This window comes from Myripristis murdjan, chromosome 15, assembly GCF_902150065.1.
Source record: "Myripristis murdjan chromosome 15, fMyrMur1.1, whole genome shotgun sequence".
Classification (NCBI taxonomy): Eukaryota; Metazoa; Chordata; class Actinopteri; order Holocentriformes; family Holocentridae; genus Myripristis; species Myripristis murdjan.
This window is the reverse complement of record NC_043994.1, coordinates 21,549,187-21,566,950: the sequence shown is the minus strand read 5'-3', so window position 1 is coordinate 21,566,950 and position 17,764 is coordinate 21,549,187. Positions and strand designations below refer to the sequence as shown.

At 39.5% G+C, this 17,764-nt stretch overlaps 1 protein-coding gene across 1 annotated transcript in view; it reads right to left on the bottom strand.

The window, feature by feature from the left end:
- Positions 1–12,270, bottom strand: part of LOC115372569 (neurexin-1a) — a 309,098-nt gene extending 296,828 nt beyond the window's left edge. Inside the window, exons 1-2 of the mRNA XM_030070577.1 lie at positions 12,080–12,270; positions 11,771–11,828 (exon numbers count right to left, since the gene is read on the bottom strand). The gene's annotated coding sequence lies outside the window, so the exon portion shown is untranslated. The remainder of the gene's footprint in view (positions 1–11,770; positions 11,829–12,079) is intronic.
- Positions 12,271–17,764: the final 5,494 nt, after the last annotated feature.

Here is a 17,764-nt window from a genome sequence, read left to right as displayed (position 1 = left end):
GCAAATCCATTTTCTCCTGAAGCCACATACACACACTCATGAAGCAGGGCCATCTCACCTCTGAAGGTGAAATATGTGCTTCATTTAGGCAAACTGAGCTCACGCATACAGAGCTGCCTCTTTCATTACTGTCAAATGTCAAGATCGGAAATTGAGCACTTCAACAATTGTGTGCATTTTACACTGGAACAATGGAATCAAGCACACCAACTCTTGGTATACATGATAAACTCTCACTTGCTTATTAATTACTGACTAAAATTTCAGTGATCGTCCCCAGCATTGTACATTAAACCATTATTCATTCATTTACTGGCACTACCTTTTCTGCACCTGATCATTATGCCACTGTGTGGAAGCTCACTGTCTCCGACTTTGAAAACACACGTAGCCTACAACTGTAGATGTACAAATTCATCATGGCACCCATTTATATTCCACCTTAGGACACTAAAGCCTCACATGGTTGATGTAAACATTCAGCACACCGTGTAGTATCAGCAGAGACTGTCCTCCGGCAGAAAACGACCCCATACAGCATTTGCACAGCAGTTTATCACCACTTACAGTTATGCTGTAAAGTTAAGCAATCTCTAGTGATCCTATAAATAATGGCACTGGTGTAATATTAAGAGAGAAATAAAAATTTGTGTAAGGAGATTAGTGAGGTGGCAGATGAGTCAGTCAACACACCTTTCACTCTGCTCACCTCCAGTCCAATCAACAGTGGTGTTTGATTTTAGGTAGCTCATGTTAGATAGCTAAAATTAGCAAATGTTCACCAATATTATTAATAATAATAATAATATATGATACATAATAATATTAGCTGGGTCATATTAGAGGGTTCGAGGATTTGTTGTATTGTGTTTGGTGCAAACCTTTTGCGATGCAGGTAACGTTAAGTAAGTTATATGACCGCTGTTTTCTGAAAAAAAGGAAGCAAATGGAGTGCAGCAGTACAAGAACAAATGCAAGAGCAATGCCTTCACCCACAATCTTCTCAAGTCAGTACAATTATGCCAAATACACATTTATTCCCCTTGGTTCAGCCCTGCACTTCTCCAAACCATCTCAGTGTTTTAGAGCCTACACTGTATTCATTTCTTTTAGAAAACCAGGGTTTATACATAATCTATCATTCCCTGACAGTTCATTCAGTGCGACTCAAGTAATATGGGAATATTGTCTCAGCAGCAGCTACAACATGAAACTCACAGATTGGCGGCACAAAACCAACTTTGCAGCATGCCTGGCAATTAGCAATCTCAACAATATGGCATACGTGAATACCAAAAAATGAGGACTTTTTTTTTGTCAAAATGATGATGGGTCTGAAAAAAAAGTGAAATGTTAAGAGGAGAAGAAGTGCACTTTTTTTGCAGGGAGTTGGCATCTGCTAACCCTGATACTTGCAAGTGCTCATTGACCCTCAAAGCATGACTCTGTGGACTGTTCTGGAAGGTCTGGGAAGGCATATTTCCTCTCCTCCCCCATTTTCAGACACTGAAGGAACTGGCTCACATGGACCCCTTATAACCCACATGACCATGTTCCTGCTTCACACCAAAATATATTGAATTTAATGAAGACATTTACATTTAAAATACTCAACACTTCTACCCTTTTTATGTGATTCTTTATTTAGTATGTAGGAAGAGAGATGGAGAATGCTAATTTTATCCCTCTCATTTTCACTCCCTGACAATATCTATAAAATTGATTAAGACTCTAAAGACTGGGTATCCTTCCTCTTAAAATATTTAATTTCCCATTATTCTAATCAAGACCTACTCTGGCAGTAATGAGTGTCTGCCAAGCAAGAGGCAGTAAGAGAATACCCCCGTGTGCTGGACAGATCTGGTAGCGGCATAAAAAATGTTTCCACGCAGATTGGCAGAGAGAAGAAACGGCACTCCAGCTGGATTGAAAATTAGCCAGATGCCCATATCAAATGAAGAGAGATCAGTGACAGATGAGTGACAAAGAAATTGCGTATGAGTACATATACAAAAACATACAAACCATATGAATTAAGGAAAGATATCACACTGTGTTTTCTGTCAGAGGCAGTCTGGATATCTTATTGTTTGGTAGATGTAAGTACTGAGTGCATTTTACAACAAACAAGTGTGAAACATGATTGTAAACGCAACATGAAAGCATGCATTCTTGTCAACTAATTTCTTAGGAAAAGTACACAGATGAGGTTACTGTTTGCGTTCTACACATGCACAGAGCATGGAAAACCAAAAAAACAGATATGCATCAATTTATTCAAATGGGCACAACTGTATTGCACATAGCAGTTTAAGTCATGCATGCCACTGTGTCTCTCTGTCCTATAAACTAGTGTTTCTCAAACGCCGGAGTCATCCCTGAACGATGACTCCACAGTCAGTCCTGAAGGTAAGAATGCCATGCTGTCAAGGTTCCCCTTCCTCTTTTCATCTCAGCTGGGAGATATCATCAATTAGCTAAATTAGCTCAGTCAAGCTTGGCTTTAATGTGCAGACACTAATGACATTCCAAGGTTAAAGCGAGGAGTCAAGCATCGATTTGTACTGTCTGTCTTTAATGTCTGCAGTGAGAATGAAAGAAAAAAAAACAGGCCACAATACAAGGCTAAACAATAATGGGGAAAAAACTGACACCTGAAAAAAGTGGTTTGGTAATATTTAAGTTGAGGCACTAATGACATGTTTGAGTGGGAGGGTTGGCATTTCACCGAAGATAATGATTAGAGACACAAAGTATTCAACAGCATAATAGCTTGTTATTAATTAAAATACTGTATGTATACACAGTCTGAGCAAGGACATGTGGTGTGAGAATTCACTGAACCATGTGTGAGAAGGAGCACAAAACAAAGCAAATGACTAGCAACAGAAAGAGGGCGAGAAAGCAAGAGAGCGCACGAGAGAGAGAGAGAGAGAGACAGAGAGACAGAGAGACAGAGAGAGAGAGAGAGGCTTGGAGATAGATTTGGAAGCACTGTTCTCTCCTGAAGCCCATCTTTTAGTATGAGGAGATATGGAGATTTGTTCTGGAGGATGGGTAGAGTGACGAAGTGGGCTGAGATAAGGGCCGCTGAGGATTATTCAATCAATCACCTGTAGCCATATCCTTACACCGCTTGTCTGAGGAGACACAGGAAGGAGCCAGTGCCTCAAGGGATAAAAGCAGAAAAAAAAATGGAATGGGTCACTCCAGTTCACAAAGACTGCCCTACAAGCACTGTGCGAGAGGATGTAATTATGGAAGATTATGGCTGTGTATCTCTGTGTGTGTGTGTGTGTGTGTATGTGATTCAGGCTGGGAACACTTTAAACGACAGTTAATTACACTTATGTCACTTAGCTAACATTATTCCAAATTAAAGCAAGGACACAATTAATATTGAATCTGATAATGATACATGTTAGATCTACTACACTCCAACTGGAAAAGAAGTAAGACAAGCTACTGTGTCATACTTGACTGATGACTTCCAAAAACATGCCGAGAGCATCAGAAAAAAAAAAAAAAAAAAAAAAAAAAAACACAAGATATTAGGCCCTGCTCCTGGCAGGCATACACAGTGCAAATGTGGTCTTCGATCTTAATTGGGTGTGTCAGGGGAGGTGACAGGCAAAGAAGGCAAGCCTGTTGTGGTTAAAGGGAAAGAACACTTTAATACAGATGTTATTTCTGGCTGGAAAAGTACCAGTGAATAAAATGAAAAGAACACAACGCCGCTGCTTCTCCACTTATTGATGAATGCAGTCTCAATTGATGCACCCCAATCCATATTCTGGGAAGTGTAAGACTCTACAGTTGCGTAAAGATTTTAATTTGCCACTTTTCGACACTGCTACGCTAAAATAAATAAATAAAATAAAGGGGAGATTTCCAGTGCTGTAACCTGCTGATATTTCCTTCAACTTCCCAATGCTACTGCCTCAACGTACTAGCTTCAGTGCTCACCATCAAGAATCGAGCTCAAATTAGCTGGAAACACTTCAGATTTGTATTCCACAGGAAGGGGAGACGAAGTGCAGCATAACAGCCCCATTTGCATTTGAAGAGGTATTCTGTTGAAGCTCACAATAAGTGAAAATTAAAATTTTCACTTGATTTAACTGCTGCCCCTAGCTCAAAGCATTGCATAATTCAATTATCATTTTATTTTCAATTTAGTTTTTACATTTAAAAGTAAGAAAATCAATTTGTTCTTTTTTTTTGGCAGCACCTTTCCTAGTGTAAACACTGACATTCACACCTGGGAGCTGCCCAGTACAAGCACAGTCTGATACTGACAGCCACTGAACAGCTGCATTGGAGCAGTTAGGGGTTAAGTAACTTGCTCAAGGGCACGGTGACAGCTGTTGCTAAGGGAGGGGAGGGCGGCTCTCATTTACTTTCCCCTCCCAGATTTTTCCAGCCTGCCCAGGGATTCAAACCTGTGCTTCTCTAACCTCTAGGCTACTGCCACCCGCACAATCTGCAGTGATTTATCAGGAGCAACGCTTTCATGACAATTCATAGGTCTGCCGCTGCCTGTGGTGTTAAACCAATCTGGAGCAGCATTAGCGTCTAATTCAAAGAGCAAAAATCTTTACAGATGTGTGCGATCAGAATTCAGTGCAGGTGCCTGCGTGCTCACAGGGGATACGGTGAGGCTGTTTTAGTTTTTTTGTTTCCTCGTTGACATCACAGATCTGTACATTACACAGTTATATCAGCTGTGTGTTGCGTCGAGTCTGTTGTCTCACTGGTATAAATTATTTTTTGACAGTATCTGTGTTATCTTTCTCCCTCCTTCTCTTTCACTCTAAATAAAGTCAGCTTTGACACTAGACCATCTTTCATTGCATAACAGAGATAACACGGTTACAAATGCTGTGCCTGGTTACAATGAAGATAAAAAGGAATCTGAGATAATATTAGAGGGAAGCTGTGAATTTTGACCTGTGAAGGTTGAATCACAACAGGCAAATAATGTGTATTTTTAAAGATACAGTTTTATGATATATTGTTGTTAACGAGAAAGGGAAAAACAAGGTTGACACGCTTCAAGCAGAAACCATACAATCCTCCTGGGTATTTTGCAGCGTGTGATTCTTGAATGAGCAAGCTCGGCGTGTGTCCCTCCAAGAGAAATACATCCCACAGATCCCCAAAATTATTCTGTATTTGGTTCGACATTGTGTCATCTGTGTTATTACATAGAGGTGAAAACCTGCAAACAAAATGTATGGGGGCTTAAGAATCTTTGAAAGAAATGCTGAGGATTTTTTTTTAAGCAAAATACTACCTCTTATAGCGGTAGATATTGGCTAATCGGTCTAATATAGCACCAAGCACCATCAAGGATTCAGTGTAGCTTTTTTGAATTCACGTTCAATGAAGGCTTGCTTACATCATTTTATATTCGGCCATTTGGTGGGGAGAATTAATGTCAGACTGCAGCTATTTTCACCACTGAACTTTACATCATCTTTTAAAAAAAAAAAAAAAAAGGAGCAGATGGGCTTGGCAATGGAGGAGATGTGCAGTCCTATTGATCCTTGGTTTCATTGATTTCCCCTCTTTTTTTTTTATTTTTTTTTTTTGTCCGTGGCAAAGCAAAGGGTTGGAAGGCGCAGTAGCTGTGAGAAGGTCTCTCTCTGAATAAGAATTGTGAAGCACTGGGCACCAGGGTGAGGTGCTGCATGAACAATAACTGCTGCTGCCGCTGCAGATTGTGCTGGGCTCCAGACTTGGTGTGCTAAGGGGCTCTCACTGCAGATGTGCTCTGACACGTTACAGCAGGTAAATTGCCAACACTTAATGAGACTCTGGAATTATTGAATTCCTGTCTACTTGATGTGACACACAGAGAGACATACTGGCTCTGTCTAAAAGCTTACTTAAAAGCTTCCTGAATTCCCATCTTTATGTATGTAATGTAAACAGGTAGCACCAGCTCTCAAGATGAAGCAATCAATTGCTGGTTATCTACAATTCAATGGCATGCATGGCAGTGTCTCACATTTAAACAGGGAGTAGGTCTTTTGAACAAGCTGTAATGATCCAAGCTGATTCTTTATTTGGAAAAAATAGGTTCCCATTTGAAAGGTAAAGAGGGTGCAGCATATATTTTATGCCAATGAAATAGACAGTTTTGTTTTAACAACATGACAGTTTTGTTTTTTTTCATATTGAAATTTCATCAGATACAGAGGGACTCGAGACTCAAGGCTAAACATGTTACAGTGTTGTGGCTCACGGGGAATCTCTAAGCCTGAGTTGGAGGCCGCCTACTCTCTTCAAGGTCCACTCAATACATGATTTCTCGAATTCATACACTGTGCTGAGGAACAGACTGGGGGCTCTAGAAATTCAGTCGAGGTAATATTTCCGAGATTCTTCATTCTTCATTTGATGGTTGGTCTTCTTGGTAATGTATCACTGAATATTTTTAGTGTGTCCTTTTATTTTGTATGCATAATACTACTAACAGGCTCTGATAAATTCATTCAGAAATCAAATATTGAAGTGGAATCTCAAGTAAAATAGAAAAATGTTCATATTTGGTAAGCCAGTGATATGACCATATTTTGAATACTGCACCATGGTATGAAATAACCACCATAATACTTTAAGGGAAAAAAGTCCATAAGTGGCTATGTAAGTAAGATAGAGTCTTAAAGGATAATTCTGGTATTTTTTTCAACTTGGGCTTCACATTTCTACTTTTGTGGTCAAAACGATTGATAGGGGCAAAAAAAAATTGAAACTGGTGCATTATTGAGATAGATTGCTTCAGCTATCAGCCATGAAAGAGGCTACAGTGTAAGTACACCGGGTGTGTATGCATGTCAAATTACATCCACTGAAAGTGCTTGTTTTAGAACTGAGAGGCTCAGATTGTTATTCTAAGTGTCTTGACAATATTCTGGAAGGCGTGCCCACAGAGACAGGTCTCTCCACTCTTGGAACAGTATTTTTCTTTGGTGTAGGATTTCTTCTCCTCTTCAGCTGGCCGTTGTTATCCTGGTCAAAATGATCACAGCGGACCTGATGGTCTGCAAGGCGCAGTGTACGGACAGAAGTGTTTGGATCCATTTGTCTCACAACAGGCCACAACTTCAGTGTCCCTATCTAATAAAAGTGTGTCATTCTGTTGCAACTGAGAAATGCGTAAAAACATATTGATAACACTAAGCTATCCATTTTATACTCCAACACAACAGCTCTCGCCATTTGTCTTCTTGCAACAACACACCTCATGTGAGATTTAGTGGATGTAATTTGATGGGCATAAAGGCCTCGTGTGATTATGTTGCAGGCTGTTTCGCAGCTGCTGGCTGAAGCTTTCTCGTGCAATTCTGGATCAACTTCAAAGTTTTTGTCCCCATCAGTCAGTCAGACCCCAAATGGTTGAAAAATGCCAGAACTATCCTTTAACTTGGGTGGAATATCACGACATTAATCAATATTTCATCTTAGAGGAAATCTGTTCTCTCATACAAATTGATCATACACCTGAACAGGACAATGATGCAGCATTTTTCTTAAAACATATTGAGGTAATACAAAATTCCTTGGTAGAGAAAGCTGAGAAACTGGAGCCAAAAAAAAAAAAAAAAAAAAAAATTCAATGTTTATATACTCAATGCACAGGTAAATACTTTCATTTGGGAGTCTGAGCTCAATGTGAAGGGATATATTGAGATGACAGATGATATAAGTCAAGCCAATAACTATTTTTGTGGGTTTGCTAGAAATAGAAAATGAAGTGAGACCTGGCTGGCAGACTGTCTGCTGTCTATGTGTCTAACCGCCCACTGAAGCCTCTCTGTTCAGAGGAGCAGTTTCTGCAAGTTTGATACCAACATGTTCTGTCATAGTTCACCAGTAGCATGTGTGAATTTGCTAAATTGTTTCTGCTTTGCTGTTTTGTGATATAATAAAGCTCATTTATGTAGTATATAAGAATCAGAAATATTTTATTGATTCCTGGAGGAAAATTTGGTCAGTTGCAGTTGCAGTTAATTAAAATATAAGAAATAAAAAGAAATACAGCATAAAAATATGTGCCTCTGTATAATATGTACCGTATTTCCCCAATTAATCGCCTGGGCGTTTAATACACAAAATCAGCTTGGACCCCAGGCGTTTAAAAGAACCAGGCGGCTATTCGCTGCAGGCCTTTATTTATTTTTGCACAGACCTGCACCAGGCCATTATCGTGATGACAGTTACTGTCCAACATATTTACAGTCAGTCGATTTAAGATTACGGTACACCCTTTTTTCTAACATTAGCTAGCTCTCTTATTTTGACAGAAAATGGAAGCGCCGCACAGTTATTGTGCGGCTAACTGTTTACTTATGCTAAAATAAGGTGAATAGCCTTATTTTGGGTTTACCTCAATATAATGCAAATAATCGCCCCAGCGGTTATTCGGGTGGGCGTTTAATACGCAAAATGGGTGCAGACCCCAGGTGTTTATAAGAACCAGACGGCTATTTGCGGCCGGGCGATTAATTGGGGAAATATGGTATGTATAAGTTGTATCAAAAGCATGTGCATAATGTGCATAAGGTTGGAATATGTGCATAAATCCTACAAACTATTACAGCAATAAATACAGAAATAAGAAACTGAGCATAAGTAAAAAAAAGAATGCCTATATACACTGGGATATTACACTGTTGAATTGTTGTCAAGTCCTAAAGGAATAATTTATTGCACAGTTAAATTATTATTTAGCGTATTATTATTTATCAGTTATTTAGCTCAATATAATATTAAATTAATTTTGATAGCATCAGTTTTTCAGTACAAGTAATATATATACATATATATATTTTAATTAGTTTTTGCCCAACTTGTAACTTAGTGACAGTTGTGTGCTTGTTGCTCATACGGGAAGTTAAAAAGGTGAGGACGAGGAGACAGGGGGATGAGAAAGACAGACAGAGGAATAGAGAGACAGAGACACTGTGGTTTGAATGCTTGCATCTCTGCGTGGTATAGCTTTCTGTGCCTGAGAAGGGAATGATTCAATCTGTGACACAGAGTTTTGACAGTGTGAGTTATTTCTTCCCCACGGCGAGTTTTCTGAGGTCAGAATGGAGTCTGGGCTAAGGTACTGAGGGAAGAGTCCAGGTGAAAGGCCATGCTGTAATCCATTCCTTCTGCCGCCTGGACCCCATGAGTGGAAACAACCTCATACTGTTTTCTCTTCCTGTCAGGCTGTGCACCCCTGGGACCTCTTTCCAAGCAATCCAAGTATGTTTTCTTGCATTTATAATAATCACACTAAGACTGAGTCATTTTATAGATATGTGTGTGTTTTTTTCTCACCAAACTTGAACCTGCTGTAAAAAGTGTGTACGGTACAGTCAGGTTTGGGGTGGCATGGTCACTCGGTGGTTAGCGAGCGAAGGTGTGGGTTCGAGTCTCGGCCCTGCGTCCTCTCTGTATTTGCGTGGGTTTCTTCCATAGTCTAAAGACATGCCAGTCAAATGAACTGAAAACTATAAATCGCTTATAGATGTGAATGTTTTGTGTGGCTTTTGTTTGTTTGGATGTTTGTGAGTGTATCTGTGTTAGCTCTGTAATGGAGTGGTGATGTGTCTAGGGTGTTGCATGCTGGGATACCAGGCTCCAGCCTCCTGCGACCCTGATTTGGAATAAGCGGGTATGGAAAATGGATGGCTGGATGGTGGCTCAGTGATTTAATACGCATGCGATATAACTGTGGCATCATGAATTTGAATTCAAACCAGCACATTACTTGATGTCTCTATCCCAGACTTTCCTGTCTTTTTCTACTTGTACCTATGTAACACAGGCAGAAACTGCTAGAACAATCATATCATCATGAAACATGTACATGCTGATGCACTTTACTGTTCTCCGATATGAAATGTAGTGTTTTATGCAATGGCAGTTTCACAAGATAGTCAAATTGGCTAGTTGTGATTTCTTTCAGTTGAAATCATGTGTTCATGAGAGCTCATGCTTAGATTCTGTGTTGGTGCAAAATTTTAAATTGAAAATCCTTCACATACTCTACTGAAACACTCACTAGCACTGCTGAACTGTATTGTGCTCATTCACACTACTGAAACTCTTACTGAGACTGTGGGAAACCTTACATGCAGTCAGGAAAACCTCTGCACTAGTGAATCACTCTCCAGCAGCACTGAAACACTCAGATACACAGCGCTGAGATGGTTTCACCTGCTATGTGACCATTACAGTAGAGTACAGTATGTGGGAAAATGCAGGAGGTGATCACATATTGTTAGGCTGGTAAAATGTGCTGTTCTGAAGGGAACCTTTACTGAAGGTTTCAGAGTATCAGACCATCTGTCTACCTCGCTTATTTTATTTACCAACCTTAGAAATGAAGGCTGCCTGACTCGGAACACCACTTTGACACAGGTGAGCAATGAACAGCTAACACTTTTTTTTCACGAATTTTGAGCAAAATACGTCCAATACATGATGCTGTCAACACCAAATATCAAACTTTAGATAGATAGCTACATACGTACATACATACCTAGACAGATGTGTCTCCTTTGAAACACAGTGGCAGCTTGTGGCACTTATTTGCCCTGAAAGTTGCCCGTAAGGCTGCACCTCCTAACCCTCACCTCAGCCACAGCTTGGGATGCAGCCTTTACAGTCAGCACTGCAGGCAAAAAACCCCCGCAGGAAATGCTGAACAGCGAGATGCTGCAGACAGAAAACTGATGATTTGAAGATCTGAATTTCATTTTGTCTCAGAATTGCAAGTGACCCCACATAGTCAAACTAAAACGCAAGTAACCAAACATATCTGCCTTAAACTCTTCATGTGTAATTTAGTGAGGTGGTAAAGTTGCCACTGAATGATTTGAAGTTAATTTACTTTTTGATCAGTGTTGATGCAGTGTTCAAGTGAACAGTTGCAACAAAAATTCATTCGTCAGGTAGATATCCAAGGTTTTTTTTGTTTGTTTGTTTGTTTGTTTGTTTGTTTGTTTTGTTTTTTGTTTTCTGGCAAAAGAGGAGTGTGGGCATAATAGTCAAACCATATTAAATGCTAAAGGTTTATTGAAATAAATTTACTGCTTGATAGATTATGGTATGGCAAATTGAACAAATACTACCCACAAATGGACCTTGTTGGATTGCCAGCCTGTTGTCTGTTGTTCAGGCGCACTACAGTTCTTACATAATGACTTGAGAACACATTCAGAAATATGGTTGTAAAAAAAAAAACAAAACAACAACAAAAAAAAAATGCCTGTGATCTTGATCTGTGAATGAGAGGAGGTGAAACAGTCCTGAGATTCATTACTTTATCTTACTTAAGATGGAGTATTGTAAAAACATTTTTTTCTTTTCCTTTTTTTAAATCAAGAGGTGAAAGGCCTATGCAGCCACTTGAAGCTGTTTCCAAAGACTCGAAGAGATGTAGTTACACATAATATTACAGACCATTTCTCTGGTAGAAAAATTACAAGGGATTACCACTGAATATCCTCTTCCAATGTACTGAGACAGTTTAGTCCACCCTATCTGACTGGGAAACCTGGAGCTGTGCTACACTTTGTGGAACCATGGATGAAATTCATATTCTAGCAACACAATAGTCTTGAACCAATACAAAGCCTGTTAGAGTATAAGAGCTCAAATGACAAATTCCTACACCCATAAAGTCTTCTATCCTATTCGGTTTTCAGCCCCAGCTTTTCCATCCAGAAGACTAAATTGTCTTCAGACACTGAGTTAACATGGGTACCTCTGGTTTCAGTTCCACTCCGTCATCCCCACTTGTCTGAAATCTACAAGTCTACCATCTACATTGGATTGGGCACAGACAACAACAGTAGAGAAGGAGAGGAAGAGGAGCAGGAAGAGCAACTTGTTAATCATGCTGGTTAAGTGAATTCAAGTATAACACTATGAAACATTTTGTGATGTTCACTTGTTTTGGATTTGTAACAATCAGCCTTGTTTCCAAAGCCTAGTTACCACAAGAGTTGAGGACACTACTGTAATTTTCAAATTTCCAAATTTCCAAAACAAACAAAAAAGCTTTCAACCTCACCGGCAGATATCCAAGTAATGGAGGAGTGAATGAAGGTCCATACGGGTGCTATAGAACACAGCTTTTGCTCTTGCTTTGAGGGTTTCAGATCATGTGAACCTTTTCTTTGAATATGACTGGCAATCTCAAACTAAGAGCCACTCTATTAACTCAACAGTTTTACATGAAAGCTCCTCTCTCTGCTCCCTGTTTTTTTTTTGTTGTTTTTTTACCACGCCCCAAACATTCCTTCAATTTCATTCTTCCCTCTCTTTGTTCTCTGGCCCTACCCCCATAGGAAACCACCAATGAGCACTAACATGACCATATATGAACACTATGTCCACATTTCTCTGTGGGCCAGGATTAAGCATGAAGGTCACGCTAGGTAGATCTAACCATGCAAAGCTTTAACATTTAGATCAACCCTTTAAACCAATGTTTTCATGCTGGTGGTGATGCCACAATGTTCATTTGCTTTGGATTTGTAATCCCAAAATTTGTGTTTCCAATCCCTTTATGTGTAAAATGTCCGGTCACGAATCTGCATTTCAGTGATTCATAATTCTGTGTTTATGGTTTGCAGCATTTAACGTTTGTATGAATTGCACCTTAATTCACAATCACAAGCAACAGAAATGACATTTAATAGACTCAGGACCTTAGGCTGGCATGGCTCAGGAGGTATGGCGGTCCTCTGGTAATCATAGGGTTCCTAGTTCAATCCCCAGCTCCTCCAGCCGGCATGTTGAAGTGTCCTTGAGCAAGACAACAAACCCCTACCTGCTCTTGATGGACAGCTTGCCACCTTGCATGTTGCCATGTGAATGTGAGGCATATGGGCAGGGCATGTTAAACCTTTCTAAACTCTGATTCTTGTTACTGAACACTTAAAAAGTATTTTCATACTGTATACTGTAGTGTTTTGTTGTTGTTGTTGTTGTTGTTGTTGTTGTTGTTGTTGTTGTTGTTTTGCTTTGTTTTGCTTTTTTTTTTTTTTTTTTTTTTTTGGCCTCCCGATCATTCAAGTGGAAACAAAACTGTATATAATCCACATACTCCATCATTGATTAATAAGTGAATACATTTAAAGATATAAATGAATTAAATTCACAAACAAATAAAACCAAAACATTTTTTATTAAATACGTCAGTTAAAAGTGACATTTCACATTCCCATGTTTATGTGATGGATAAATTACTGAATTCATAAAACGATTGTACAGCATCACTCGAAACTGGAAAGTGCTAGACAAATGATTTGTGAGATGGACGATGAATGAACATTAATGAAATGGATTAACAAAAAGTAAAGCTTACATATTTTTTTAAATATCTCATAAATCAGCCATATCCAGTAATTTATTCATCACTTAGAGACACGGATTACTAAATGGAATTATTTTGTTGTATTAACAGTTTTATTAAGTGTGTCATTTAAATGTAAATTGAATTAAATATTGCTCAAGCGAGGACAACGAAGAGCACTAAATGTCCCTAACTGATTGAATGAGTGACGGGACACACAAGAGGTAAGCTGCAATTTCCTCTGGCTTATCGTGGTGTGTGTGTGTGTATGTGTGTTTGCTTGTATGTCCAGATATGTAGAGGTATATTTAGTTATAGATGACAGAATGTATAGCTTATTTAGTAGCAGTATTTACCAAATGACATTGTGGTTTACTGTCTTGAGCTTTCATTGTAGGGTAGCAAGTTAGCTACAGCAGGCATTGAGGCCCAAGCCAAGCCAAACAAACTCTAGTTAACCCTCCTGTCGTGTTCGCGGTCAAATCTGACCGGTGTACAAGTTTTCTCTCCAAAAAATGCAGTTAATTTCATCCGTTTGTCATGAGGTTCCATGACTTTGTTCACACATGGCATCTGAACACATAAAATAAATTTGGAGAATTTTTATTAATTTTTGAATGTTTTATTTAACTTGTATACACCCATCGTGTTCCCGGTCACAAATGACCGGTCATTAGAAATGAATGGGTAAGACTACACTTAGTGTATAAAATAGAGTTAAACACATTCCCACACTCCTTTCCCACACCCCAACATGCAGGTGTCTTTGAGCAGACACAGATGTGTGTGAACACACACACACACACACACACACACACACACACACACACACACACACACACACACACACACACACACACACACACACCTTATACCCCTTTCTGGCTTCCATGGCAACCCCCACGGGAAAGTATCTCTCAGACTTCTTTCCCACACCCCAACATGTAGGTGTCTTTGAGCAGGCACACACACACAAACACACACACACACACACACACCCCTTATACCCCTTTCTGGCTTCCATGGCAACCCCCACGGGAAAGTATCTCTCAGACTTCTTCCCCACACCCCAACATGTAGGTGTCTTTGAGCAGGCACACACACACACACACACACAAACACACACACACACACACACATGGACACAGACACACACAACTTTGCCCCTTTTTGGCTTCCATGGCAACCCTCACGGGAACCTACCACAGGAACTGCCAACACCTGACACCTGACACCTGTCAGGTGTCAGGTGTCAGGAAGAAGACCCAGCTGAAGTTGTGGTCACCTTTCGGTCCAAAAATGGTCATTTTTCCTGGACCTCAACCCCACCTGAGAGGAACGGTCAGCTTCCATGTGAAAATGTCATGAGGATGACTAACTAAATCATAGTGGTCAATGCTGACGGGAACACAAAAAATGCTATTTTTTTGCCACTATTTAGAAAATTGAAATGTTTTCAAAACAGTGTCCTTGGAAAACATTGAAATGAAGTACTCTGTGATAAATACTACAATATGTTTCATCTGAGTATTTGTTATAGTCAAAATAATATCTATATAATGTTTTTTTCCCTAAAAAACGAATGGTATGATCTCAGGTAAATTAGGCCTACAGCACATACATAGCAAATAGAAGTTCAAAACTTGTCATTTTCACAAGAGCAGAAGTTGATAAAAAGATCTAACACAACATTAGGTGATAATATGTATCATAGTGGATTTATAATCAAATATAATGATACCGGTCACATGTGACCGGGAACCTCATGAGTGTTAGCCCAAAATGAACAGAATAGGAGGGTTAAAACAGAATTACTACAGTCCAAATTGAGAAGGTCCAATAAAAGTCCACTCCCAGGAGCCAGGAGAAGATGAAAGATTGCTCCAGATGGAAGGGGTCGTCCCTGGGAACGAGAGCCACTTTCTCTCAGCTCCTGGGACCAAACTGCAACAAGTGCTGACGGGCTCCTCTTTCCTGCAGTGAGGTGACCGCCTCTTCAACTCTCTGGCACCCACAGCTGATCAACACTGCTGCGTGGCCAAGGTTTGCTAAAACCCACAACACTTTATTTTAAATTCTAGTGGAGCTCCCAAGGTTTCCAATGATACCAAATGTTTCATGCTGAATTTCAGTGCAACGTGGATAAAATGATGCATAAGACATCTAGATATTTTCTGTTTGATATAACGGTTCAGCCATAAAACAATCACATCTTGGGTTTGAATAGTTCACTCAATATAAGGGTGATGTAGCTTCAGTGAAGTGTTGCAACCAGCCAACACAGAATGTGTATGTGGAAAAAATGTCTTCTTTGGAATCTAAGGGAAAATCAAGGGGTTCAAGGGTGAACTTGCAGCAAAAAAAAAAAAAAAGTGATGAGACTGACAGTCTGTAGGCAGGTAACATTGTTTCTGCCCCATGCTTGATCTCAAATTTGTGCTGCTGCATAAACTCAAGCACACATGCTAGGAGCACAAAATACCACAGCAGAAAATGTTCAGTTTCAGCAATTCATGCAGCGCTGGTGGCCTGACTAAACTAGGCCTGGCTAAACAAGGCTTGCCTACTTTTTATGTTTCTATTAAATATTAAATAATCCATAATGGCCTGACTATTGTATGATAATAAGGTTGTCTGACAAGGACCTCTATATGAGAAATCACTGGAACAACCATTCTGTCTCCATTTTCAAGGAGGGCATATGACTGCAATTCGCTAGTGTATGCAAATGCTTTAGATGGTGCATACACTATGAGTGTTTCACTAGGTAATGGTTTTCAACAATTCATAACAAAGCATTTCAGTAGTATTTATTGCATCATTTCAATTCTATGTGCACTTTTCAATAGTGTATGACCACATTTTAGTATGGATGTGAAAGCATTTCATTAGTGTTTGTAAGAGCACTTCAGTAGTGTATGTTGGAGTATTGCAGAGGTATATATGAGCACAGTGCTTTTCATTATTATTTATGAGAATGTTTTGTATGTGGTTCTTTCAAATACATATGGGAGAGCGAAAATGCACGCACACTTCATAAACACATTTTTTGACATGAGGTGAATTTTTGAAGACAGATTCACACAATGCATTCACAAGTATTTTGATAATTCACTCAGTTGCCTGTATCTTAATAATGTTTTAATGCAAATGAGTCACAATACTGGCATCTGATTCAGCAATGACGATCCCTGCTCTGAGAATCTATGTTTTAACTCTGAATATTTACTAGGAAATTGTCCAATCTCAGATGAGTAAGCACTTTTAACAAGGTCCTGTAGGAGGAACGTGGCAGTGAATCACACAGTGGGAACATATTGGAGAAGGTGGAGAGGAAAACACATGCACGAAACTACTGACTTATGTTTTGACCCCAAATGGCTCTGCCCATGGTCAGCAAAGACGCAAAGTTTACAACCCGCATTGGTGATCTCATAAATTCTCAAAACTATTTCAACTTAATTCCCTTTTGTGATGCAAAGGAGGATTTAAGACAAACAGTGATTACCTAACACAGTCGGTCTGCCAAAATGCCTTCTCATGTACAGTTCTTTTTCTTCTATTGCTCATAATGTTTGATGATAAATTAGAGAGCAGTAACAATACAGAGTAAGTAACCAAATGTATGACCTATTAACCACATAATCAGATTCCAGAGTTTTGTTTTTCCAAGATAAGACAGTGATATTTCAGAAAGTTTTGCATTTAGAGAGCAAGGCTTTTGTAGAAGTACAGTTCAATGCCAGAAAGGCAATCTGCTGACATTTTCCATGACTATAAACAGGCAACTTGATCATAAGACAACATCATAAGGCTATGTACTGTATAGCTGTGCACTAATTGAGACACATGGCAGCTGATTCCCTTTTCAAAGGATATTCCCAACTTTCTAGGGCAGATCAGTCCACACCTGTTTGTTCAGTTGTTCCTCAGTCCATCAGTATCGGGCTGATCAGATTTTGCTGAAAGGGAATGATACATCTCAACATAACAGACAAAAGTGCACTGATTAGCCCGAAAGGGGCACTGTATTCTTCATTCAGGTATCCTGTGTGACATCTCACACATCTCTGATCAGGTTTGGACAAAAGTTTGGGACATGATGCATCTCACCAGTGTGTTCCAACCCTCACAAAACTGCACTCATTAGCCCCATGGCATCGCTACAGTGTTCATGCCTCTGTTTCCTCATTCATGTTTGTGGAAAATCAGCATCATTTACTAAGTTTTGGGATTGTATCTCATTATTGTGTTGATCAATTTGTTATTGATCAGCCCAGTGGGGTACTGCATCACCTCTGGGGAGCAACATGTTTATTGTTTTAAACTTCTCATGAGAAAGATTATAGGTCTTTGCTGATGTTTTGTACTGGCTTTTACACACACACACACACACAC